The following is a 25,970-nucleotide window of genomic DNA, read 5'->3' as shown; positions in this document are numbered from 1 at the left end:
GGGATCATGACCTGAGCCGAAATCAAGAATCGGATGCCCAACCAATGAGCTACCCAGATGCCCAACCCCTGACACTTCATGTGGCCTTTCAAAGTTGATTCCATTGATTCGTCATCAGATTCTTAACCAATTTTCCCAGATGGCCTAGGCTATAATAGTAGTCGTAACAATCTAAAGTTTTCCTGTTACACAGCATCTTACTAGAAAATGCTACCCCATCCAAGGACCTTACCGGTCTATGCTCCGCAAAGAACGAGTAAGGGCCCTCAGCTTCTAAAACGTAATGCCAAACGTTAAGTCTACCTAAAATTCTGTCAGTTCTTTGGAACCCAACAGTCAAAACTTCCAGTTGTACGCTCTTCGATCTCTCCCAGTTTTATTATTCAGAGAGGCAAAAGATGTCCCCGTAATACTCCTGCGTATGACGGTAATATAATTAGGGGGAAAAAGTCGGCCCTTCCTTATGCCCACTTGCATCAGAAGGTCAGACTCACCTTCCTGCCTGCATGTCACACAAACAGCCAGATACAATCAAACAGGCCGGGAGCGAAGTTCTTCTTAGCTCAGCCAGGAATGATGCCTGCCTCGTTGTCTGGCCTTGTGGAACACTAGGCCCCAGCTTAACGACCAAATCAAGTTCAATCCCTAGTAAGCCACGACAACGAGGTATAGACAGACGGAACTAAGGATATCAAAAGCTCCAATGTGGTGGGATTCTCAGTTGCTATAACTCTTCCTCTGGGCTAGAGAATGAAATACCAACTCAGACGCACTCAGTCATCTCTCTCTCGTTCAATGGAAGTGTCATCTTTGTCCTTTACGCCGTCTTCGTTTTCAAGGGTTGGCAACTGCTACGCCACGATCAGCGTGCCTCCACGCTCCAGAGGTGAATTTAGAACTGCATTGTACCTGCCCCACCACTTGCCGGCCCGTGGCCTTAGTTGTAGTTATGGGCTGCAGGCCACAGTTCCCTTGCCTACAAAACCAGCTTGTAAACCCTAACTCCACAGGTTGAGATGTTACTAAGTTAGACAATATCTGAAAAGTAACATTCCCATATCGGCCTGGAGGTAGGCAGTCCACGAAGGCTGGCCACTGTGGCTGTGCCCCTGGCTGCCATTTTGGATACCGTCGGTACCTTCGGCCGAGGGGGCTCATCTGTCAAACTCAGCATCCTGTTACTTAACATCTCAGGTTCAGTACCCAAGATGTGCAGGTAAAACAGTGAAGGGAGAAACATCAGCTCCTACATTCACGGTGATGCCCAACTTGTAATTCAATTTAAGAACTGAAGTCAAGGGGCACTCAGGTGGCTAGTCGGGTAAGCAACTGACTCTCGATTTCCGCTCAGGTCATGGGATCAAGCCCAGCGTCGGGCTCTGTGCGGACACGGCGGAGCCTGCTTGGGATTCCCTCTCTCCTTCTCTCTCTGCCCCTCCCCACCATGTGCTCTCTCTCACTCTCAAAATAAATAAACTTAAAGAAAAAAGAATTGAAGTCAATATTTATTTGAGTGTTGCTGACAAAACTTGTAAATCTCAGCATGAACCATTTAATTAAATTACTTCCTAAGAAGGATACTTAAGTTGTATTTTCTTGATATATAATTACTTCCTTCTAAAATATTGTTTACTGACTATAAATTCTGAAAATCGCCCTTCAGATTGTGTGATGATAGTGCCAGACAGCAAAAGGAATTTCGAGTTCTATTTTAGTGGAATTTACACAGAATACTCTTTAAGAAATACTTCAAGTGGCAATAATGTCTTAATAGTCTATGAAAAGTGGGGATTCAAAACACACTCTTCACAGCTTCTGAGAATCCGTGTTCAAAACAAAACATTCATCGTGTCCGATTTTAATTATATTCAAATACTTGGAACCTATGTATGTGTATGTATACACCTATGTGATTATCATAATTCATTCTAATTTTAAGGAATTACGTGATTTGTGTCTCATGTAGAATTATTAACAGTCCTTTTGGATACAAATCAATGATACGTTTCCTTAAAGATACAGAGATTAAGTGAAGTGAGTCTCGCACAGGTGGGATCTCTACTAGGATATCTATGCTCTCATGTTTGGGGCTAATTACTGAAGTGATCCCGTATATTTTTGTTAAGCTAACGTTTCTTTTTCAGAGGTGGTATAATCTATTATTCTATTCTAATCTATTATTCTATTCTATTCTATTCTATTCTATTCTTCTATCTATATAATCTATTATTCTATATTTTTGGTTTAGTGTTTCCAGAACAAACACAGATGCACAGGCTGAACGCAGACGGACAAGAAGAAAGGGTCACCCTCGCCCTGTTCTAACACGCGGGAAGGGGCAGACCCCACGGGAGCAGAAAGCAGCGGTCCCGGTGGAAGCGAGCTGCCCTGGGCAATTCCTCAGCAGCTCTCACCCAGGCTCCCCTCCACGCAGACCTATGAAAATCGAAAATCGGCTCCATCCAACTTCTTCCCCATCTCTCGTTACGGGAGTGACCTCAGGGAAGCCGGCATCTTCATGTATAAAGTAGGAACAAGAAAAACTCTTACAGTTCTGATGGGCTAGGGTATGAGAGTTTCACGGGTTCATCATCTAACCGTTTTCTCCATGGCATTCCTGCTGAGGGTCGCTGGAGGGGTGCTGGGTGGAGGGATGGGCTAAATGGGCGACGGGCATTAAGGAGGGCGCTTGTCGGGATGAGCACTGGGGGTTATATGTAAGTGATGAATCACTAAATTCTATTCCCGAAATCATTATTACAGTATAGGTTAACTAACTTGGATTTAAATTTTAAAAAATAAGCTAATATTTGAAAATGTTCACAACAGTACCTGGCTGGCATAATAAATATTATACATCACAATTAAACTAATTGCACTCAACAAATATTATACATCACAATTAATAAATAACACATGAACTGGAAAAAAAATAAACCAACACCCCCCCCCCCACTATCGATCAGAAACACTTCAGCTAGACGTGGACTCAATATTCAATCACTTTAAAAGCATCACAATTGAGTGTTTCATCCATGATTAGGAACAAACAACGTCTGATGAAGTTTTCCGTTTCCCCGTTAGCTATGCGGAAGGGAACCCGAGTCCGCGGCTTGGGCTCCATTCACATGCTACAGATGCGTTTCTAAAATAATATGTTTTAGCAATCGATGACATTTCTGAAAAGCTGCCCACTCTGCATTTCGTTTATTCAGCAGTCACATCAGTAGGATCTAAATCACAGGAAAGGATCATTACGAGGCTCAGGCAAAGCCCCAGTCTCCAGCGTAACGTGCCCCATCCCATTCTGCATTAGAGTCAACAAATGACCTTCGAGATGCCGATCATGTATTTGTCACTGTACGTCTGAAATATCTGCGTCGTGAGAAAGGCTTTCCTACCAATTCTTTGTTTCAAAATAGGAGTGGGGCTGTCTACAGAAATGGGTCTCCGTGATTTTAAAAATAAATAATCATTAGGGCTCTAAGCTGGGCCCCTACGAAATCCAAGCTTCGCTCTGCACTCACACTGTTCACTGCATTTTAAGACCTCTGCGGTAGGAGAGGGGATGTTGCGGGGACTAAGGGGGTCTGCGGGAATCCCCGAGCTCTGAGCTCTAATTCTGGCCATTTTCAGTGCCGGACCATGATGGTGTTGGACGACAAATACTTAATCTCCCCACGTCTCTGCTTCTTCATGAGTAATGGGGGAATACTAACAATTATTGCTATTGTTAAATATAACATTTTGTCCCTGTTATTTTTGGAGGCTCGCGGGCCACGAAAGGACGTACTAAAATCATTTCCTGTAATCAGACCATGCGAACGCTGTGGTCAGTTGCTTTAACGTCCATGCTCTTGTGATAAATTATTTTTAACATTTTAGTGAACCAGGAAGTACCACAAGGTTTACACTCAAAGGAAACAAGGAAAGTATCCTCCTGCCACTTTGGTTTTACTGACTGAACTGGACATTCAGTAACACGGACTGGATGTCACGTGTCGGACCCGGAAGGAGCCGCTCAGTCATCCAGGCCAGCAGGCTTCGTGCCCGGTGACCGCTCAAGCCTCAACGCGTGCAGATACGTTTACTTCAACGTGTTCTAGAAAGGGAATGGATAATCTCTCGTCCGGCTTAAAACCAGAAAACACGCCCCCCAAGTGTGCTTAAAAGATTTGCTTGTGCGTAAGACGTATGTCTGAATGCACACAATAGGTACCTTACAGGCACGTAAGTAGTATATTCTGATGTGAAAATCTCCATGTGCCGGAAACAGCGTGCACTTAATGAGTGGTTCCTGGTATGTTTTATGGCCTCTTCGTGGAAGCAAGTCACAAAGTCAAACCCACAGCTGACCCAAAAGACACAACCACCTCTCTGTGTCCCAACACCTGCCCCTGCCTCCAGGCAGAACCCACCCCATGAGCGAGTACAGCTACGCCACCCCGAAACCCACGGGGCCCAGCCCTGGAGCCGTCCACACCCCCGGGGCCAACACAGACGCAAGAAACAGGTCCTAAATGCCGCTGCTCTTGATTGACGTGATTTTTTTTTTTTTTTAATCTGCGCGGTATAGAGAAGGGCAGTGTAAACATTGCCGAAATATGGCTGAAATAAAGTATTTTTAAAACTTTATTTTTGCTAAAGTTGTATTGCTAAGTGTTAGGCTTTTACCACTTTGTTTTACCTTCTGCCTGAAATATGAACCCAGGAGAGAAGTCAGGTTTCCTTGACTCTGCAGGAAAACTAGAGTTTGGGTTTCTCCATACTCTTCCCTTCCCAATCTTCCTAAATGATCAACAGAAATACATTTTATAAGCTATCTGGCCATTTTTTGCTGGCAAAGAGGTAAAGAAAAAGCCAGGAAAAAAAATATTTCCAATGCCAACAACATGGTATTTTATTTGATTTTACTTTAATATTTACTTAGGTATTTTTGAGACAGAGAGAGAGAGAGAGAGAGAGAGAGAGAGAGAGAGCGCGCGCATGCGCGTGAAACACAAGGGAGGAAGGGGCAGACAGCGAGGGAGAGAGAAAATCCTAAGCAGGCTCCATGCTGTCAGCACAGAGTCCAATGTGGGTCTCGATCCCACGAACCTATGAGATCATGACCTGAGCCAAAATCAACAGTCAGACGCTTCACCGACTGAGCCACCCGGGTGCCTCCACGAGATCGTATTTTAAAAACAATATACGGTTATTGAAAACAATACCAGAACATTGCAAATAAGCGTGTGTGACTTCATATATGGCACAAACTTAGTTTCTGAAAAATGACTTAGCTTTCAGTATGTGAGGAGGCACACAAAAGAGTAAAATAAAGTTTAGCCGGTTTTATAAGAAATGCCTCAAATGAGTGTTTAATAGTGTGCACATCCTATCAGCAACTGGAAGAAATTAAATAAATTTGTTGAAATAAAAGGATTAAATAAAACGTTTAAATTTGACTCTAGGCATAGTTTTGAGGGCATTCTTTAACAGTTCAGATTATTGGCAGAATAACACTGTCCTGTTAGCCTCCTGTATATGTTGAAAATAATGATACATAAAATGGATTATTTATACAAAATTGAGAAAGATTTCCCCTTGAGAAGAACCAGTGACTTGAACTGATACCAGTTTGTGTTTAATTAGACATTAAGGGGCTCCTGGGCGGCTCAGTTGGCTGAGCATCCGACCCTTGGTTTCGGCTCAGGTCATGATCCCAGGGTCGTGGGACCCAGCCCTCCATGCTCAGCATGGGGCCTGCTTAAGATTCTCTCTCCCTCTGTCTCTCTCTCTCTCTCCCTCTGCCCCTCCTTCCTGCTCGTGTGCACTCACATGCTATCCCTATCTCAAATAAGAATAAAATTTTAAATATTTAAAAAATAAAATACGTCATAAGGCAGGGAACTCATGTCACTCACTATGATGGGCTAAACTGTGTCCCCCTCAAAATTCGTATGTTTAAGCCCAAACCCATAGTGCTTCAGAATATGACTGTATTTGGAGAAAGGGTCTATAAAGAGGTGATTACGGTAAAATGAGGTCATTACAGTGAGTCCTAATCCAGTGTTATTGGGTTGTTGTAAGAAGGGGACATCTGGACAGACGGACAGACCCTAGATAGGGTACACACAGAGGGAAGACCATCTGAGGACCCGGGGAGAAAGTGGCCATCGGCAAGTCAAGAAAGAGAGGCCGTAGGGGAAACCAAAACTCCCCACACCTTCATCTTGGACTTTTAGCCTCGAGAGTCACGAGAAAATATATGAGGTGCTGGGTGTCGACCACGCTCATCGTGGGGATCATTTCGCAATACGTCCACACGTCAGATCACCACGTCGGACACCTTCGTATTATGTGTCAGTGACGGCACCATAAACTGGGGGGAAAAGAAAACTCCACAGTAGCGATATACAGCTCGAACAAAAACCCTATTTTTAAATAACCTCTGAGGGAGACTGAGCAACTAAATACTTCTGAAATATTCGGTGTGGATTTTAATTTCTTTCCAGAGGCTAACTACCGGGGCGCCCGGCTGGCTGGGTTGGAGAAGTGTGCGACTCTTGACGTTGGGGGCAGTGAGGTCCAGCCCCACACTGAGTCAATATTTAAATAAACAAACAAACAAACAAACAAACTTTAAATACATATTTTTTTTAAAAAGAGCCAAACTGCCTGTTTTAATATAGGGAAACAAGTAAACAATCCTGCAGCAACGGAATGCAAATTTTTTCCGTTGAAAATTTTCTTCTCAAATAAGACATTTAGATTTATCCTACACTGTTTATAAGGGAAACATACTTACCATCACAGGATTTTTCTAGCCTTTCTAGAAAAAAATAAGTCATTTCTGAGTGGTAGTTACAATTCTGCGTTCAAAAGGAAGTGTTAATAACTTAAATAGGATTTAGCCAAAGAAGTTGAAAACTATGTCAAGATCAAATAGCTGTTTTTCAACTAATTATCTATCCCAAACTGTTTGGCTTGTTTTAGTAACAAAACGAGGATGCTCTTTTCTTAGCGTTTTAAATCTGAATCAGCAACACCGTCCAACCAAGATGATTAGGGCCACTAGAAGTTCAAAATTAACTCTGACACAAGAATCCTACTTCGCATAGGATACAAGAAGGCTGTATCTGAAAAGTCAGTTGACATAAACACGAAGGAGGTCCTTTGTGCCACATAATAGCCATTTCATAGGGAAGACAAAAGGCCGTGTAGGGGCCAGAGCAGAGGTAAGACAATTCTCCATGGGTTTCTCACATTTCTGCACCTCTTACAAACGGAAGCCCTGACTATCTTTTATCCCGAACTATCTTCCAAGGACATTTATACAGAAAGCTTCCTTGTGAGATAATCTTTTTCTTCCAAGCTAAGGGCAAGCATGTGTCCTGCACAAAAGATTCAGGTTCCCTAAGCTCTCGTAACATAACCCCACGTGCATGCAGGCATCCACCTGAGCCTATAAACACGGCCCACGGGTGACGCAGGGTCAAGGAGAACTGCGGCCGGTACGTGAGGCTGCCTGCTGGGCTTTCTGGGTAACCAAGTAAGTCACACACGCCTCTGTCTCTGACCCAGGTGTCTCTTAGTCTTCTCCCAGCATCCAGAAAACAAGCAGGCTAGCCTGCTGCAAATAGAGCAAAAGTTCAGACACCTCGCAGTTCTGGGTGGAAATTTTAAAGTTCGTCTCCCTGAAGACACTGGAGAACGTGTATGAAAAGGTGGGGGACTAAAGAATCTATTTAACTCAAGTTGCTGTGCAATCATTTATATATTTTCATATACTGGTCTGTTAATTTCTGTCTTGCTCTTTTGTTCGCCTTTATTAATGCACGACGGCAAACTATTTTTTTAATTTATTCCTTTTTTTTTAAATACTGTGCGTTCTCCTGTTGCTTAATACAAAATAACAAGAAAGAACAAAATGTCGTCTGTGTTTTCACTAGCAGGAAAGCCCTGATTGACACGGAAAATAAATGATACGCATAGATGGCCTTGGCTAGAAAATTCGAACAGTACAGAAAAGCTTAACATGCAGAAGCCACTCTTTCCCCAGCCCCACAGTTAACCATTTTTGTATGATTTATTATAATTGTCTTCTGCGTTTACCGCTTCCCATCAATCCTTTCTTTTCAGATTTTCTAACAGGGATCCCCCTGATTCGAGACAGGGCACACATCAGGCATAGTGAATGCTACCTGTCTGCCACAGGATCCTTCCTATCATTAACAACGTTCTAGAGAAGCTCAAGCCTACGTCCCAGGCACTGGGGAAAGCATTAGCAAATGCCGCCTGATCCCTCGTCCCAACAGGGAAGACCGCCGGATCCACAAGTCGCCAGTCCCTGTCACTTGGAGATATCCTCCCTCTTTCCTCCTCCAAAAGGGGGGCAGGGAGAAGAGACCCACCCTGTTCCCAATCTTCAGAAAGGCACATGAGGAGCTCATCCTGGATTTAATCAGTTAGAGGCAGGATCAAGTGACGTCACTTTTGTAAACTGCTTACCATTCATTTTTAATCAACCTGTGGCATAATAAAAAGCATGCATCTCATTAACTAGACATCCCATTTGCTCATTATTAGTTTTGCGATGCTATATTCTGCTCATATAATTAGTCTCCATGGTTTGTTTCTGCAGTCGAATTTGCACCTACGTAAAATTTTACAGAATTGGAAACTACATTATGCTATGTGTACAATCGAGATCTTTTCCATTTCAAAATGTTTACCTCAGTGCTTCAGTATGCTTGATGATCTCATTTATAATCTTAGGGTACATTTTGGACTCTTTAAATATGCAGACGAAAGTAGAATCCTGAGATTTCAGAATCACAAGGGATGATGATAATTCGCACTGAACACCTGCCAGCATCAGGGAGGAAAGATGTCCTGAGTCCCTCGGATGCAGTGACTGAGGGTCTCAGAATAAACTGACATGGGGCGCCTGGGTGGCTCAGCTGGTTAAGCGTCCAACTCTTGGTTTCGGCTCAGGTCACGATCTCACCGTTTGTGAGATCAAGCCCCGCATCAGGCTCTATGCAGACAGCGCAGAGCCTACTTGGGATTTCCTCTCTCCCTCTCTCTCTACCCCTTCCCTGCTCACACACACACTCTCCCTCTCTCAAAATAACCAAGCAGAATAAACTGACAAAAGGCAGATGAACAGGAGAAAAAATGTGTTCACATAAATAGGAGTTAACAAAAGAAGTAGCTGGCTCCCAGTTGGCTCACCAGTTGGAGGCTTGCAGACCTCACTTAGCAGGGAAAGACGGAGGAGACAGGGCTTCTACGGAAAGAACAAAAAGGTGTCTTTAGGAAAGACAAAGCGGTTTCGCGAGAACAAACCAGAGGCAGGGAAAATAATGGTAATATTTGTTCATGCAGGGGACAGTGGTCTTTCTTTTTCTGTGCCATGAAACCCCGTGGAGAGGGGATTTATGGGAGGTTTATCTTGATCTCTCTCCCGGGGCCGGATCCGCCTTGAGGAGGGGATTCACCACAGCCTCACTTCTCAGAAGCAGCTGCTTTTAACTCAGATTAAGAAAGTTCCAAGAAGGCTCCTTTCTGCAGCCATTCATTCCCGAATGCCTTCAGTGTAAACTAATCTTTATGCCAACTCTAGGGTCCGGAGAGTGTCCCCCCACTAGACGCTCCTCACCCTGTGTCATCACCATTGGCCCCCCGTCCATGACCCCGCCAGGCGGTGTCTGCTCTTTACTTGGCACAGATTAGAAAACTGGTTCAGTGTTCAGTCGTCTGCCCCAGGGGAACAGCTGGCCGGGGTCTGACCAAAGGGCTGTCTGACCCCAAAGCCCAGGCTCATAGCCCTTTGAGATACGACCGCTCGAGAGATCTCAGAGCGCATCTGATCCAACCTTCTTTGTGTCAGTTAATAAATTTGTTTACCTCACTGTCAACCAGTCACTGGGAGATCTTGGACAGTTTCCTTAGCCCATCCGTGCCTGTAAAATGACAACAGTACTCCCTTGCTGCGAGGAACAGCGGCCGACACTTGGGAAGTGCCATGTATCTGCTTACCACTTTGTCATTTACTTATTACCATTTACTTTGGAGAGATCAAGGCGTTCTCATAAAATATTCAAAAGCTAAGTATTGACTTAACCCGTCCCATATTGATAAACACCTAGGTAGTTGTTGATTTTTGGCTGTTACAAACCATGTTGCAGTGACCACGAATGCCTTGGTGCATATGGGGGAGTGGGGAGATTGCCCAGATTCGAGGAATTCGGAAATACATGTTCCTACGAATGGTATTTCTACTTAAAGGTTGTACACGCTACTGCATAATCACTTTTCCCCTCTATGAGGGAGAAGCTTTTTAATGCATCATCCCAAATCAATTTCTTTTTTAAGTTTATTCCTTTATTTTGAGGGGAGGAGCCATGGGGCAGAGAGACAGGGAGAGAGAATCCCAAGCAGGCTCCACACTGTCATCACGAGCCTGACACGGGGTTCAATCTCATCACAATGAGATCACGACCTGAGCTGAAACCAAGAGTCAGACGCTTAAATGAGTGAGCCACCCAGGCACCCCCCAAATCAATTTCAGATGGTATTTTGCCACCAGGCAACAAAAGCCCATTGGTTTCCCAAATTTTGTGAAATTCACATTAACTGAAATTTGTGAACTGGCTTTAGAAGTATCCAAGAGAAGTCTATGGCCGGACCACCCCGAATGCGCCCCAATCCCGACTGACCTCAGAAGCTAAGCAGGGTCGTGCCTGGTTAGTACTTGGATGGGAGAAGTACCCAAGAGAAGAGAACCCAAGAGAGAAGAAAATATATTACCAAATTATTCACGAAATGATCATAATTGTGATGTTCTGTGTTTGTGGACAGCCTCCTATGAATAAAGTCTGGAGCCAAGAACTTTGCTTAGACCTCCTCACTTAATTATCAGGACAACTTAAACCCCCACCTACATATGATCCAATCAATCTGACCAGACGAGCGCGAGAGTTTGTCGATGTTGTCTGGTTTGTAAAGCAAAGCTGCTCGTCATTACCACCCTTCCGGATTATTTCACAGAGTCAGACAAAGTTTTAGAAGAAAATCCTCCATTGTGGAGTATAGTAGGTCTGCCCATGTTTTATCACAAGCCTTAGCTACTAAGATTTCAGAAATGCTATACAGATATAGGTATACATATACATATATATGATATCTAATGTCTTATATAAATAAATAAATAAATAAATAAATAAATAAATAAATAAATAAAAGCAAAGATTTATCTCATTCATGTAAATGCTGAAAACGCAAGGTGGCAGAATTAATAACTTATGCCTAACATCTGACTGACAACAGGCTTAAGCAGATGAGCAAAGGTCTACAGTAGATAAACTATAAAGGACAAAACGCAGAAGCAACATCCACTTTACCATCCCTGGGCGATCTATGGCATACGACCTGAAAAATACCTGAAATGGTCATTCTCCTTCAAAATATCCATCCTCTTCTTTCGCACAGAGTCTAAGGGGCCACCATGACATTGAACTTTTGATTCACCCTGAGTTTGAAAGCTTGCAATCCGCAGAAGTCTCTTTCTGAAACAGAACTACCCTTTCAAGGTAGGATCTTTCAAGGGCTCTTTTAAGTCAGGATCTCTCGCTCGTTTATTCATCCAACAACATTTATTGAACCACAGCAGCGGGAAGGCTCTGTGTCAGGCTCTGTGGAGGATGGCAGACAGAAGCGGTCAAGCTGCTTTCTAGGAGAGCTTACATTTCAACGCCCTCTATTCCTACCTGGGGCCAAGGACACAGACGGAGTGGAAGAAATGCTCATCTCTGAACAGGTAGGAGGGAAATGACAGAACACTTTCTTTGACTGCCTTACTGTTTTGCCTCGGGCTCGTTCTGTGGACGGAACATAAAACATGCGGGCACCTGGGGCCCCTGGGTGGCTCCGTTGGTTAAGCATCTGACTTCGGCTCAGGTCGTGATCTCACAGCTTGTGAGTTCGAGCCCCACGTCGGGCTCTGTGCTGACGGCTCAGAGCCTGGAGCTGCTTTGGATTCTGTGTCTCCCTCTCTCTCTGCCCCTCCCCTGCCCGCACCCTGTCTCTCTCTCTCTCAAAAATAAATAATAAAACATTTTTAAAAATGTTTAAAAAACAAACGTGGGCATCTGCAGGTGCTGAACTGCCAGCCAGGGCACCCCGGCCTTTGTCACTGTCCCCACAGCCTCTCTTTGCTGGCCTCCACCAGACAGACACCCATCTGAAGAAAAGGGCTCACTGGTGTTGAGATCCTCCTATTTCCTGGACACTAAAAGTGATTTTTTTTTTGGGGGGGGGGGTTGGTGGGGCGCCTGGGTGGCTCAGTCAGTTAAAGCCTCTGACTCTTGATTTCAGCTCAGGTCATGATCTCACGGTTCGTGGGATCGAGCCCCAAGTCGGGCTCCACGTCAACAGCACAGGAGCCTGCTTGGGATTCTCTCTCTGCCCCTGCCCCTCCCTCGCTCGCATGCCCACTCTCGCTCCCTCTCAAAATAAAAAAATAAATAAATAAACATTAAAAAAAAAAAGAAACACCGATATTTAAAAGTGACATTTTTTCATAAGCAGTATCTCAGTGAATCCATACCATAACCCTGTGTGTTAGGCTTTAATCACGCTGTTTTTGTAGAAGAAAGAAAAACAGTGGCTCAGAAAAGGGAAGTTTCTTTGCCAAGCTTTACAGCAAACAGTGGAGCAGGGGATCAGCCCCCCGGACGCCTGGCTCCCAGGCTGAGGGTGCGAGGCCTTCGGAATAACGCCCGCATAGACTGTACTGGGGTGCTGGAGGTTTCATCTACCCATACTTTTGGGTTTTCCTACCAAGACTGCTGAGTCACTGAAAAACTAAGTTGGAATTCTCAGGAGAAACTCCAAAAAAAAAAAAGAAACATCAAGACTATGATGCCAAGTTGCTGTCTGTCTCAAGCCAATGCCTCCTCCGTCTCGCCCCTCGGCACCCGGACGGCTTGGCCAGATGGGCTCAGAAAACCCTACCAACTATGGTTAAAGGCAAAGCCCATGACAAGATTTTCCCCGTTCAGAAGAGTTTAAAGGACAATGGTTAGAGCCAAGATTCCGCATCAGGAGAAACCGGGGAGGGACGGCTGGGTGGCCCAGTTGGTCAAGGGTCTGAGCCGAAGCTCAGGTCATGACCTCAGGGTCACTGAGTGTGAGCCCCGCGTCTGGCTCTCTGTCAGTGCAGAGCCCGCTTCAGATCCTCTTTCTCCCTCTCTCTCTGCCCCTCCCCTGCTTGAATGCTCTCAAAAATAAAAAACATTTAATAAATTTTATTTAAAAAAAAAAAAAAAAAGAAGCCAGCGACAGCGGGGGAGAAAGATAGAGCTCGGCCCCTCACAGGTCTGCTCTGCAAGGAGAGGGAGAGAAGAAACGCTGGTATTCCTCCCTCCAAGCATCGAAACACCAGGCTTCCTTCATGAAAGGCTTCTCTCCGGGAAAAGCAAACCGACCAACCAAACAACAAAAAATGTGGGAAGATATTCCCAGGGTTAAGCGGTTTCTACACCGACTGTTTCTTAGTATTATGGTCTTCCAATATCTCACTTTTATTGTTTGACTGTCTCTGCTCTGAGTACATTTCAGAGAAAATTCTTAAGTGAGCATTCAAAAGCAAAGCAATAAAAATGTTCTGTAGTGTGATCGAGTGGGTATTTTAACGATTGATAATTATGCTTCTAACATATAAAATGCTCCAGGCTTCCCAAGTTGGGCTTGTTAGGAGTCAGACAGATTCATGAATGTGTGCAATCTCGATTATATTTCTGTCCTGGGCTATTTTTCTTAAAAATGTTTATAGCTGCTTAAGCAGTGATTTAAAAAAAAAAAATACTCTGACTACCATTTTCACTTTAAATGTTCACTTCAAATATCGTAGAACTATTCAAAGATAGAATTCTCCTGTCCTGTTCTGGTGCCTCGAAGCTTTTTAGTTTGTACCTTTTGAGTTGCACTATGCATCGAAAGTGACATAAATGTGGTGGATGTCCCTATACACGGATGGCATTTTCCATTCGACACCTGTTTCTCAAAGGTTCAGTGGAGCACAGAGGACCGGCTGACATCCTCCGATGCTTCTGTGTGGCTCTGCCTGTCCTCCGTGTCACTGATCGTTTACAGGCCCCTTGGGGTCTGTGTTCTGTGATTCCTGGCTTCTTTTAATCTTCTCGAACTTCCATGCTTTCTGTGCAAAATAGAGGCGACAGGGATTGCCCCGGCAACCCCCCACCGCGGAGGGAAGGTGTGTTCGTGACTTACAGATTATGAGAAAGCACGCGAATTCCGTGGCCGATGATTTGTGGAATGAGGCAAGGGAGAAAGAATGGAAGTGAAAGAAGGAACAAAAACAGAAAGACGAGGTGTTCTTTTCTTTGAAACAATAATAAAATGCAGTGAGGAGTCTGAGAAGTGCCAGGAGCTGGTGTCCAGGGCCCCGTGGACTCTACGGAGACCTGAGCACATTGTCACGTGTCTCAATTCTGCGTCACCAATAGCTAAGAGAACACCTTTCCTCTCTGCCAGTGTTAGGTGACTACAGTCTGTTTCTATACTTTAGAACTGTACTGGGCAAGATCAGTCCTGGTTCTCATACCCGGAGAAGGAAAACAAGGTTGAAACGAGAATAAAGAGTGAAGATGATTGGATCGTAAACTGTTGACACTTCTTTTCCTGATGGCTCAACGTCCCCACGCAGAGGCTGTGACCTCCCACCCAGCGCCCCTGTGTGGTCTGGCTGGCTCCTGTCACAAATACCCCTTCTCGCCCTCCCCTGTCTGGGATCCAGTGACACTGAAATAGACCAGTGAAATCCCCTCCAGGCTTTGCGTGCCCTCCTGACCCCCAATAAGGGTACTTGTCCAGAGATGCCCCCGTCTCTGCTCCCCACCGGCCGGGTGGGACCACTCCCTGGCCACTCCTGCCATGCGGCCACTAGCCAGGTGTGGCCTGCTGTGCCCCCCTCCCTAGGAGCTGTGCGTCTAATAAATCCTGTGATTTCTTAGCTTGAGTGTAATTTGCACAACCGCATTGGAACGCTCCTTAAAGACCCCACAAGGGGGACTTACTCCCCCATTCACGACACAGTGATACTGGCAGAAAATGCAATTTTAATTACAAATATATGCAGATTGCGAAAGCGAAGTGATTTGCTGACCTAGACTTCTAGAAGGTCTCACTGCCCCCTAGATGCCTAATAAACTCAGAGAACCCATTTCCTGGCCCGTGGATCACAACAGCTAAGTTTCTCTTGGCTTCCATCCTTGTTTCTCTGCTCCCAATGAACCCTCGCCTCGTGACCCTCAGGCACAGTTTATGACTAGTAAATCCCCGTTGTGCAAAGTGCACTACAATAAGGACCTTGCACAACAAGTGATTTGGCAGAAGAAGTCAGACTGCTGCCGTATTCTTTTAAAACACTAAATAACTTTTTAAATGTTTAGTTATTTTTGAGAAAGAGACAGCGTGCAAGCCGGGGAGGGGGAGAGAGAGAGGGAGACACAGAATCTGAAGCAGGCTCCAGGCTCCGAGCTGTCAGCACAGAGCCCGACGCGGGGCTCGAACTCACGGACCGCGAGATCATGACCTGAGCCGAAGTCGGACGCTTAACCGATTGAGCCACCCAGGCGCCCCACTAGATGACTTTCTAACCCAAGAATCAAGGATGTCACGATTATCCTCAAGCACAGGTGGACACACAACTGAAACTCTGGGCAGGTGCATCCTCAGATTATTTGCCATTTACGACTTATTTTAAAACGACGTTCTGCGCTAAGTAAATGTAATTGAGCTTATATAATTTTGGAATGTTTTATGAAAAGGACAATCATACTGCCCAGTATTATCTTTTTATTACTATGAAAAGAGTTAGTTTGACCCTTGCTCGATATTTATTTGAATGAGATTTTTAGGTCTCATTTTACTAAATTACATGAACTATAAAGCTATGGGATATCATAGTATCGGCAATTCAGAAGTCATCTATGCAGCTTAAATGCTAACCCGTTCAAAGAGGATCTAAGTGCATCACGAGTCCCTCAGGGATTGTAACAGTGGGCTTGTGGATCTATTAACCATATGCTTGTGTCACACGCAACTTTTCAGTCTTAGAATGAATAGGTTTTGTGAATTAAAAACTATCCTGCAAACATCGCCATCGCTGTCTTTGCCTTTAAACATCACTCTGGTGATTCGGCACTAGGGATAATGCAAAACGTTTTGCATCAACCCTCCCCACCCACAAATGATTAAACTACAGTATGTTCTATGCACAGTGGGTCATTTCAAAAAGGTTATTATCTAGGAGATGACAGCGGCTTATACCTGGAAATGCAGTAAATGCTTCCCTTACAACATTCAGACGACTGACTGGTGAGAAAACACACTGGGCCCGGAGCGCAGGGAGCCGGCGCTGGGCTCTCAGGCTGGTGATGCAGGCGGGGAACCAGCACCACGCAGTCCTGGAGGCTCCTCCCGGGTCCGCGGGGAGACGCAGCAGGTGCGTTGCTCCCTGGAGGAGGTGGCCGCAGGTGAGGGGCTTCCGCATGTGGGAGTTTAGACGGTGGCCAGGAGAGGAGGAGCGGCTGGGGCAGAGGACCTGCCCGGTGAAGGCACTGGAAGGAGGCCGTGGGCGGGACAAGCAGACAGGACAAGCCACAGGGAACGTGGTGGTGGATGATTTTCCCTTCTTTTCTAACCCCGATGCAGGGAAATCAGGGTCGGGGCAGAGTGCCAGGGATGGTCACTTTGGCCGGTGGGGGGCGCAGGAAGCAGGGCCCCACCTCCTTGTGCACACACTGCTCGTCCTGGGCTCCCCGGGAGGAGGGCTAGTGCCCTGAGACAGTCCGTTATCCTGAGTCTTCACCCTCCCCAGCCTGAGGTCTGAGAGGTGGGCTATCCCCTCGTTCCTCTGGAAGGGGAGCCCTGGGGTGGGGCTCTGAGAGGCGGCCCTGAGGACTTGTCCCTCCTTTGCCTGTGGCATCCACGCTGGTGCCTGTTAGGGCCCCTGGGCTGTGAGGATGCGACCCACAGAAGAAGCATCTAGTGAGTCGTCCATACGGCACTGCTCAGCCTGGGTGGGGGTCCCATCTAGACGGCCCTCGGGAAACATCTGATAGGAAATGGTACGTGTGAGTCACTGAAAATGGGCCTAAAGGAGAGGATGCTGGAGGAGGGAAGGGCTTAGGGGACTTGCAGAGCCAATGACAGGCATAGAGGAGACACCCCGGGGGCCAATGGGACGTGTGAGGTGAAGGCGTTGAAGGAGCACGCTTTCCGTGCTGCGTCCTAGCTGGGATGTCAATTTCCTATCAGTATCACCTCCGGGCCACACACGTTCCCTGAGGGGTGAAGGCTGCCTTAGCCACTGGCATGTCGTCACATTAGCATACTGCTGTCACTTCCTGAGCACGAACGGACCTGGTCATTGGTACATGGGAGCAATGTCGGTACCCCCTTAATTCCTGTGAGTGTCCAGGCACGCGGTGCTGTTTCCAGCGGCATCTGGGGAGACTAATGCCAGCCCGCGGCAGAGGAAGCAGATCCGTGTTTAAGGAGAAGCATCTCCAATTAAACGAGGCCGCTTGGTTCTCTGTAAAAAGTGACAGTATCCATGCGCAGTTCAAAAGGTCCTCTTGGGGCGCCTGGGTGGCGCAGTCGGTTAAGCGTCCGACTTCAACCAGGTCACGATCTCGCGGTCTGTGAGTTCGAGCCCCGCGTCAGGCTCTGGGCTGATGGCTCGGAGCCTGGAGCCTGTTTCCGATTCTGTGTCTCCCTCTCTCTCTGCCCCTCCCCCGTTCATGCTCTGTCTCTCTCTGTCCCAAAAATAAATAAAAAACGTTGGAAAAAAAAAAAAATTTAAAAAAAAAAAAAGGTCCTCTTAACCATCACATACGACAGACAGGTCGGCAGAGGAAAGACCTTTTTTCTTCCAGCAGGGGCTGGGATCTATCCACATTTTTGTTTTCATTTTAAAAGTACGGGAAAAAGGCAGACAAAAATGGCAGAACACGAACACGTATGCATCAGCACATTTTGAAATAGACTGGGTATTTTTAAAACTGATTTTCAAAATGGAGAGTGATGTCAGCAAGATGACAGACAAGAAAACTCCAGGCCTGTTCCTCTAGAGAAGCATCACATCAAATAAACAGCTAGAGACTGACTAAACTCACATTATGGAAACGATGGAAATGATGGCAATGATCAAAGATCTACAGCAACCAAGTGAACACCCAGTCCAGAACACCCCACGTTTAAAAGCGCAGGAAATTTCGTGACAGTGTAGGGCGGCACAGCTGAAGGAAAGAGACTGCCACCTGCTAGTCCCCTGTGCAAACCAGAGAGAGCAGAGCAGGCTGATCTGTAACCTTCCAGCCTGTCCGTGGGATACCTGAGGGATTGGTCTTGGGACACCCAACTCAGAGTTCGGACAACCAAAATGGCTCACATCTCAGAAGACAGGAAGCCACAGGAATCGTCAGCAGGTACAACTTAGGAAAACCGCCCTAGACACAAACTACAGACACAGACACCTGGGACAAAAGATGACTGACTGTGGAATACACTAGAACAGCTGAGGCCCCTAGAATGAGCAAGGCTGCGACCCTTACAGAAATTAAGACATTTAAAAGCAGCCATATAAATGGGAAAACAAGGAAGAAAGCACAGGCACAGATCCAGGGATGACACAGGCCTGAGAAGGTCTGATTCGCGAGCGTCTTCCCCTGCAGGAAGCCAGCACACAAAGACTGGGAGACATGACTGTTTCCTAAAATGCCCAGTTTTCAACAAAAGACCATAAGGCATACAAAGAAGCGGTAAAACATGGCTCCTTCGAAGGAACAAAATCCATCTCCGGGAACCCTCCGTAAAGAAACCCCGGCATTGGGGGCACCTGGGTGGCTCAGTCGGTTAAGCATCCGACTCTTGATCTCTGCTCGGGTCACGATCACATGGTTCGTGGGTTCGACCTCCGCACTGGGCTCTGTGCTGTCAGCAGAGAGTCTGCTTAGGATTTGCTCTCTCTCTCCCTCTCTCTCTCTCTCTCTCTCTCTCTCTCTCTCTCTCTCTCTCTCTCTCTCTCTCTCTCTCTCTGCCCCTTCCTTGCTTGCTTTCTCTCTCAAAATAAATAAACAAACTTCAAAAAAAGAGAAAACACTGGTTTTTTGGACTTACTAGAGAAAGACTTTAAGACAACTGGCTTAATCAGTTGGTTAAGCATCTGATTCTTGATTTCAGCTCAGCTCATGAATTCACAGTTCATGAATCCGAGCTCCACATCGGGCTCTGTGCTGATAACACAGAGCCTGCTTGGGATTCTGTTTCTGTCTCTGTCTCTCTCAAAAATAAGTAAATAAACATTTAAAAAATAACTGCCTTAAATATTCTCTAAAGGCCAAAGGAAATCACGGACAAAAGAAATAAAGGAAATTTAAAAATATATGAATAAGATGAGAATATCTCCAAAGAATCTGCAATTATGAGAAACAATCAAGTGGAAATTCTGGAGATGAAAATACAATCACTGAATTGAAAAATTCATTTGAGGGGTTCAATAGCAGACACAACAGAAAGAAATAATCAGCCAACTTGAAGACGGGCCATTTGAAATTATTTAGACCGAAGAGCAAAATGAGAAAAGAAGGAAGAACAGGGAACAGAGACTGAGAGACTGATGATGGCAGAACATCAAGCCAACCGATGTAGACATTATGGGAGTCCCAGAGAGTCCCATTATGGGAAAGGACAGAGAAAAAGGCAGAGAAGTTATTGAAAGAGACAATGACTAAACATTTCACAAATTTGAGAAAAGACGTAGATACATAAATATAAGCTTAACAAATAATAAACAGGGGGCACCTGGGTGGCTCAGTCGGTTAAGCATCTGAATCTTGATTTGGGCTCAGGTCATGATCTCGTGGTTGCGAAACTGAGCCCCACATCAGGCTCTGTGCTGACAGCACAGAGATTCTCTCTCCCTTTCTCTCTCTGCTCCTCCCCCTGCTCTCTCTCTCCCTCTCTCTCTCTCTCTCTCTCTCAAAATAAATAAATATTAAAATATACCAAGTAGGATACACACAAAGAGACCCACACCAAGAGAAGAGTGACTCATCCCATACAAGGGAGCCCCTGTAAGATTATCAGTGGATTCCTCGGGCCAAATGCAGGCCAGAGGGAACTCTGTATTAGGCAAATGTCCTGCAAAAATGAGGGAGAATAAAGACACGCCCAGAGAAACAGAAACTGAGAGTGTCCATTACCACTAGACCTGCTATAGCAAGCCTATCAAGTTGGAATGAAAGGGTGCTAGAGGGCAACTCAAAGCCATATAAAAATATCAAATTCCACAATAGAGGTAAATACGTGGACAATCGTAAAAACCAGTTATATTATAATTTTGGTTTGTTACTCCACTTTTTTACAGTTTTATTGAGAAATTATTGACATACACTATAAGTTTTTACTTTTTACTTTTTACTTTTCTACAAGATTTAAAACAAATAGCATAAAATGATTATAAATCTATGTTAATGAGTACAAAATACATAAAGATGCAATCAATAACATAAAATGTGGGAGAAAGAGCTATAAAGAAGACTTTCGGTATGCAATAAAGTATCAGTTTAAAATAGGTTATGATAACTTCAGGATATTCTATGTAATCTCCATAGAAATCACAAAGAAAAAAAATCTATAAAATTTATAGAAAAGGAAATGGGAATTCAATTAAAATGAGTAAAAAAGTTAACTAAATATAAATGAAGACAAGAAAAGTGGAACAAAACATATAAGACATAAAGACAACAAATAAAATGGCAATAGTGGTCCATCCTTACCTGTAACCACTTTAAATGTAAATGGACTAAACTCACCAATCAAAAGACGTAAGTTGGCAAAATGATACCTAATAAGAAGAGAAGAGAAGAGAGAAAAGGGAAGGGAAGGAAAGGAATGAGAGAGAAAAGAAAAGAAAAGAAAAGAAAAGAAAAGAAAAGAAAAGAAAGGAAAGGAAAGGAAAGGAAAGGAAAGGAAAAGAAAAGAAAAGAAAAGAAAAGAAAAGAAAAAAGAAAAGAAAAGAAAAAAGAGAACAAGATCCAACTTCATGCCATCTACAAGATACTCATTTTAGATGTTAGGACACAAGCATAGATTGGAAGTAAAAAGGATAGAAAAAGATATTCTGTGCAATTAGTAAGCAAGAGCAGGGATGGGTATATTAATATATTATTTCAAGCAACCAAGAAGGACATTATACAATGATTAAAGGGTCAATTCACCGAGAAGACACAAGAATTATAAATACAGGTGCAACCCACATCAGAGCACCTACATATATAAAGCAAACCACAGAACTGAAGGGAGAAATAGACTGATCTAGAATAATAGAGGGAGACTCCAATACCACATTTTTGATAACAGATAGAAGAACCAGACAGAAGATTAATAAAGAACTAGAGGGCTGAACAACACTATAAGCCAACTGGTCCTAATAGAGATCTACAAAACGTTCCATCTAACAACAGGCATCTTTCTCAAAAAGGCATGGAACGTTCTCTAATACAGACCGGATGTTAGTCCACAAAGCAAGTGTTAAAAATTTTAGAAAGATGGGAATCATGCAAAGTATCTTTTCTGATCAAAATGAAATGAAACCAGAAACCAATATCAGAAATAAAACTGGAAAATCTACAAGTATGTGGATACTGAACAACACAACCTTAAACAGTCAATGAGTCAAAAGAGTAAATCACCAAAGAAATGTGAAAATGTTTTGAGACAAATGAAGACGAAGCCACTACCTACCAAAACTTACTGGATGCAGCAAAAGGAGTGCTAAGAGGGAAATTTATAACTGTCAATGCTGACATTAAAAAAAGAAGAAATATCTCAAAATCAGCAACCCAACTTCACATCACAAGGAACTAGAAAAAGAACAAATTAAATCAAAAGCTAGAGGAAGGAATAAAACATTAGGGATTAGAGCAGAGAAAAGCAAAACAGAGAAAAGTAGAGAAAATCCACAAAACCAAGAGTTGGTTCTTCAAAAATCAACAAAACTGACAAACCATTAGCTATGTTGACCAATTAAAAAAGAGAGAAGGCTCAAACAGCTAAAGTCAGGAATGAACATAGTTCATTACTAGAGACTTTGCAGATACTAAAAGGATTATAAGAGAGGATTAGGAACACTGAACAGTAACAAACTGGATAATCTAGATGAAATGGATAAATCCCTAGAAACACCAAATTTGATCAAGGCTACACCGAAAAAGAATTAGAAATTATGAACAGACCCATAACAAGTAAGGCTCCTAAATCAGTCATCATAAGTCTCCCAACGAAGAAAAGCACTGGAAATACTAACGAATATTTAAAGGAGAACTAACACCGATCCTTTCCAACTTTTCCAAAAATATGAAGAGGAGGGAGAACTTCCTAACTCATTCCGTGAGGCCAGCATCATCTTGATACAAATCCAAAGATTGATGCTACAAGAAAAGACAACTACAGACCAACATCCCTTATTAAGACCAATGCGAAAATCCTCAACAAAATACTAGCAAACTGAATTTGACAGCCTATTAAAAGGATTAGACGCCATTACCAAGTGGGATTAATTCCTGGAACACAAGAATGATTCTATATACAAGAAACCATCAGTGTCGTATGCATTACAAAATGAAGGGAAAACCACATGATCATCTCAATTGCTGCAGAAAAAACATTTGACACCGTTTAGCATGCTTTCAGGATAAAAGCACTCAACAGACTAGGAACAGAAGAAACTACCTCAATCTAATAAAAGCCATATATAAAAAAACCCACGGGGCGCCCGGGTGGCTCAGTCGGTTGAGCGTCCGACTCCGGCTCAGGTCACGATCTCGCGGTCCGTGAGTTCGAGCCCCGCGTTGGGCTCTGGGCTGACGGCTCGGAGCCCAGAGCCTGCTGCGGATTCTGTGTCTCCCTCTCTCTCTCTGACCCTCCCCCATTCATGTTCTGTCTCTCTCTGTCTCAAAAATAAATAAACGTTAAAAAAAAATAAAAAAAAAAAAACCCACAATGAACATCATATTCTATGGTGAAAGGTTCAAAGCATTTCCTGTAAGATTGGGAACAAGGCAGGGATGCCAGATTTTGTCACTTTTACTAAACACGTACTGGAAGTCCTAGCCAGAACAATTAGGCATGAAAGGCATCCAAATTGGAAAGAAATAAGTAAACATATCTGTTTGCAGATGGCATGATCTTATATGTAGAAAACCCTAGATTAAAAAAAAAAGAAGAAAAGCCATTTTTAGAACTGATCGATGAATTTGGTAATGGTGCAGGATACAAAATCAACACACAAAAATCTGCTGCGATTCAATACCCTAGCAATGAATAATTTAAAAAGGAAACTCAGAAAACAATTCCATTTACGACAGCATCCAGAAGAACAAAATACGCTGGAATAATCTTAGCCAAGAGGCAATAGACTTGTACCCTGGAAACTATAAAATGGTGCTCAAAGAAATTGACGAAGACACACATAGATGGAAAGCCACATCATGTTTCGGAAAACCTCATATTTTTAACATGTCAGTATTTCTCAAAGTGATCTGTAAGTAATTTTCGACACCGGCGCCAGGACTGTTCAATAGGGAAAGGGCAGTTTTTCCAAGAAACGGCGCTGGGATATTGGATATTAGTATGCAAAGGAATAAAATTGGACTTTATCTTATACCATACACAACATTGAACTCAAAACGAAACAAAGTCCTAAACATAAGACCTAAGGCTGTAAAGCTCTTAGGGGGGAGAAAAAAACAGGACAAAAGCTTTATCACAGTAGATTTGGCAATGATTTCTCAGATATGACACTAAAAGTACAGGCAACATAAGATAAAATAGATAAATTCAAATACATCAAAATTTAAAACAGTAGCGTATCAAAGAACACTATCATCAGAGTGAAAAGGCAACCCGTGAATGACAAAAAGTATTTGCAAATCACATATCTGGTAAGAGGTTCGTATCCAAAATACAGAAAGAACTTTGTACACCCCAGCAACAGAAAAATCAAACAAAACGCACAAAGTACTCAACCGACTTTTGTCCAAAGGAGATTGGAGACAAGTGTCCAACAGAGCACATGAAAAGATGCTCAACATCAGTCGTCATTAGGGAAATACAAATCAAAGCCACAATGAGATACCACCTCTTGCCCTTTAGGATGGCTATTTTTTTTTAATGGAAAATAAGATGCGTTGATGAGGATGAACTGGAACCTCTGGGCACTGCTGGAGGGATGGAAACCAGTGCAGGCGTTGTGTAGTGCAGTGTGACGATCCTTCAAAAAGTTCAAACTAGAATTACCATATCGTCTGGCACTTTCACTTCTTGGGACATACCCAAGAGAATCGAAAGCAGGGTCTCAAAGAGATACCTGCTCACCCAAATTCAGAGCAATGTGATTCACTACAGCCCGAAGGTGGAGACAATCCAAGTACCCATCAGGAGACGAGGGGAGAAATAAACCGCGGCACATACACATAGTAGAACATGACTCGGGCTTAAAATGACGGACATTCCGGCACACGTCACAACGTGGATGATCCCTGAGGACATTATGCTAAGTGAGACCAGCCAGTCACAAAAGGACAAAAATTGTATGACCCCACGCACACGAGGTAACTTGATTAGCCAAATCCATGGAGTTAGGAAGTGGTATGGCAGTTGCCAGGGTCTGGAGAAAGGGAGGAATGGGGAATTAGTATCTAACGGACAGTGACTTTCAGTTTGGGAAGACGAAAAGGATCTGGAAATGGATGGTGGGGACAGGGGCACACAATGTGAATGAGCTTAATGGCATTGACCTGTGTACTTAAAAACAGTTACAAGAGGGGCGCCTGGGTGGCTCAGACGGTTGAGCGTCTGACTTCGGCTCAGGTCATGATCTCACAGCTCGTGAGTTCGAGCCCCGCGTCAGGCTCTGTGCTGACAGCTCGGAGCCTGGAGCCTGTTTCCGATTCTGGGTCTCCCTCTCTCTCTGCCCCTCACCTGCTCGCGCGCTGTCTGTCTCTCTCAAAATAAATGAACATTAAAAAAAATACAATATAGATGGTCCCAACAGGAGCGCATGGGTGGCTCAGTCAGTTGAGCCATCTGACTGGGTATCAGCTCAGGTCATGATCTCACGGTTGTGAGATGGAGCCCCTCATCGGGCTCGGCACCAAGCGTGAAGCCTGCTTGGAATTCTCTCTCCCTCTTTCTCTGTCCCTCCCCTGCATGCTCTCTCTCTCTCTCAAAATAAATAAATAAAATTTTAAAAAATATAGTTACAATGGCAACTTTCATGGTATGTATATTTCTACCGTAGTAAAAGTTTTTAAACAAAATTAAAGGTGCATTTTCACTCGTGTGAAGGTTGCCAATGAGACCCAGACTGATCTGCGATCAGTTCCTGCAGATAAATTCCCTGCGGTGGTGGGGAATGCCACCCGTCCCAGCCACAGGTACAGGTTTCCTACGCATCGGCCACCATGCCCATCCCCAACTTCATGTCAACAACATGGGATCCACCTGCCATCACACCCCATTTGGAGTCACAGAGTGTCAGCACGCATGGCAAAACTTCTCTTCTGTACCAGGAATATATTCACAATTGACTTCACACAGTGAGAATCTCAAAATGCCCACAATTGTATCTAGATGTTGCCAGCACTAACACCTTTTTAATATTAGGGTTAATGAACTCCCAAACCTTAATCCAAATAAAGCCCTGAGAAACAGAAAGTCAGAACCCCAGGATTCAATCCGAATAAAAGCAAGGGGTCTACCTCCCACCCCCTTATGATTTGCTCGGTTACAGGTTATAGTCCGTATAGCTGAGCAACCAGTTCTGGTGGAAGCTACCCGGCTCTGAGAACAGGTAGCGGCCTCCCCAGGAAGGTTCTCCGTGAGCCTGCCTC

At 44.3% G+C, this 25,970-nt stretch overlaps 1 protein-coding gene and 1 long non-coding RNA gene across 3 annotated transcripts in view; both read right to left on the bottom strand.

Annotated features, from left to right (window-relative positions):
• The window catches only part of LOC145713007 (uncharacterized), a 445,152-nt gene that overhangs the window by 279,354 nt on the left and 139,828 nt on the right, over positions 1–25,970 (bottom strand). The window lies entirely within an intron of this gene.
• The window catches only part of LOC132663702 (contactin-associated protein-like 3), a 193,680-nt gene that overhangs the window by 105,770 nt on the left and 61,940 nt on the right, over positions 1–25,970 (bottom strand). The gene's annotated exons all lie outside the window — the stretch shown is intronic.

This window comes from Panthera onca, chromosome D4, assembly GCF_046562875.1.
Source record: "Panthera onca isolate mPanOnc1 chromosome D4, mPanOnc1 haplotype 2, whole genome shotgun sequence".
NCBI lineage: Eukaryota > Metazoa > Chordata > Mammalia > Carnivora > Felidae > Panthera > Panthera onca.
This window is presented reverse-complemented; position numbering and strand designations above follow the sequence as displayed.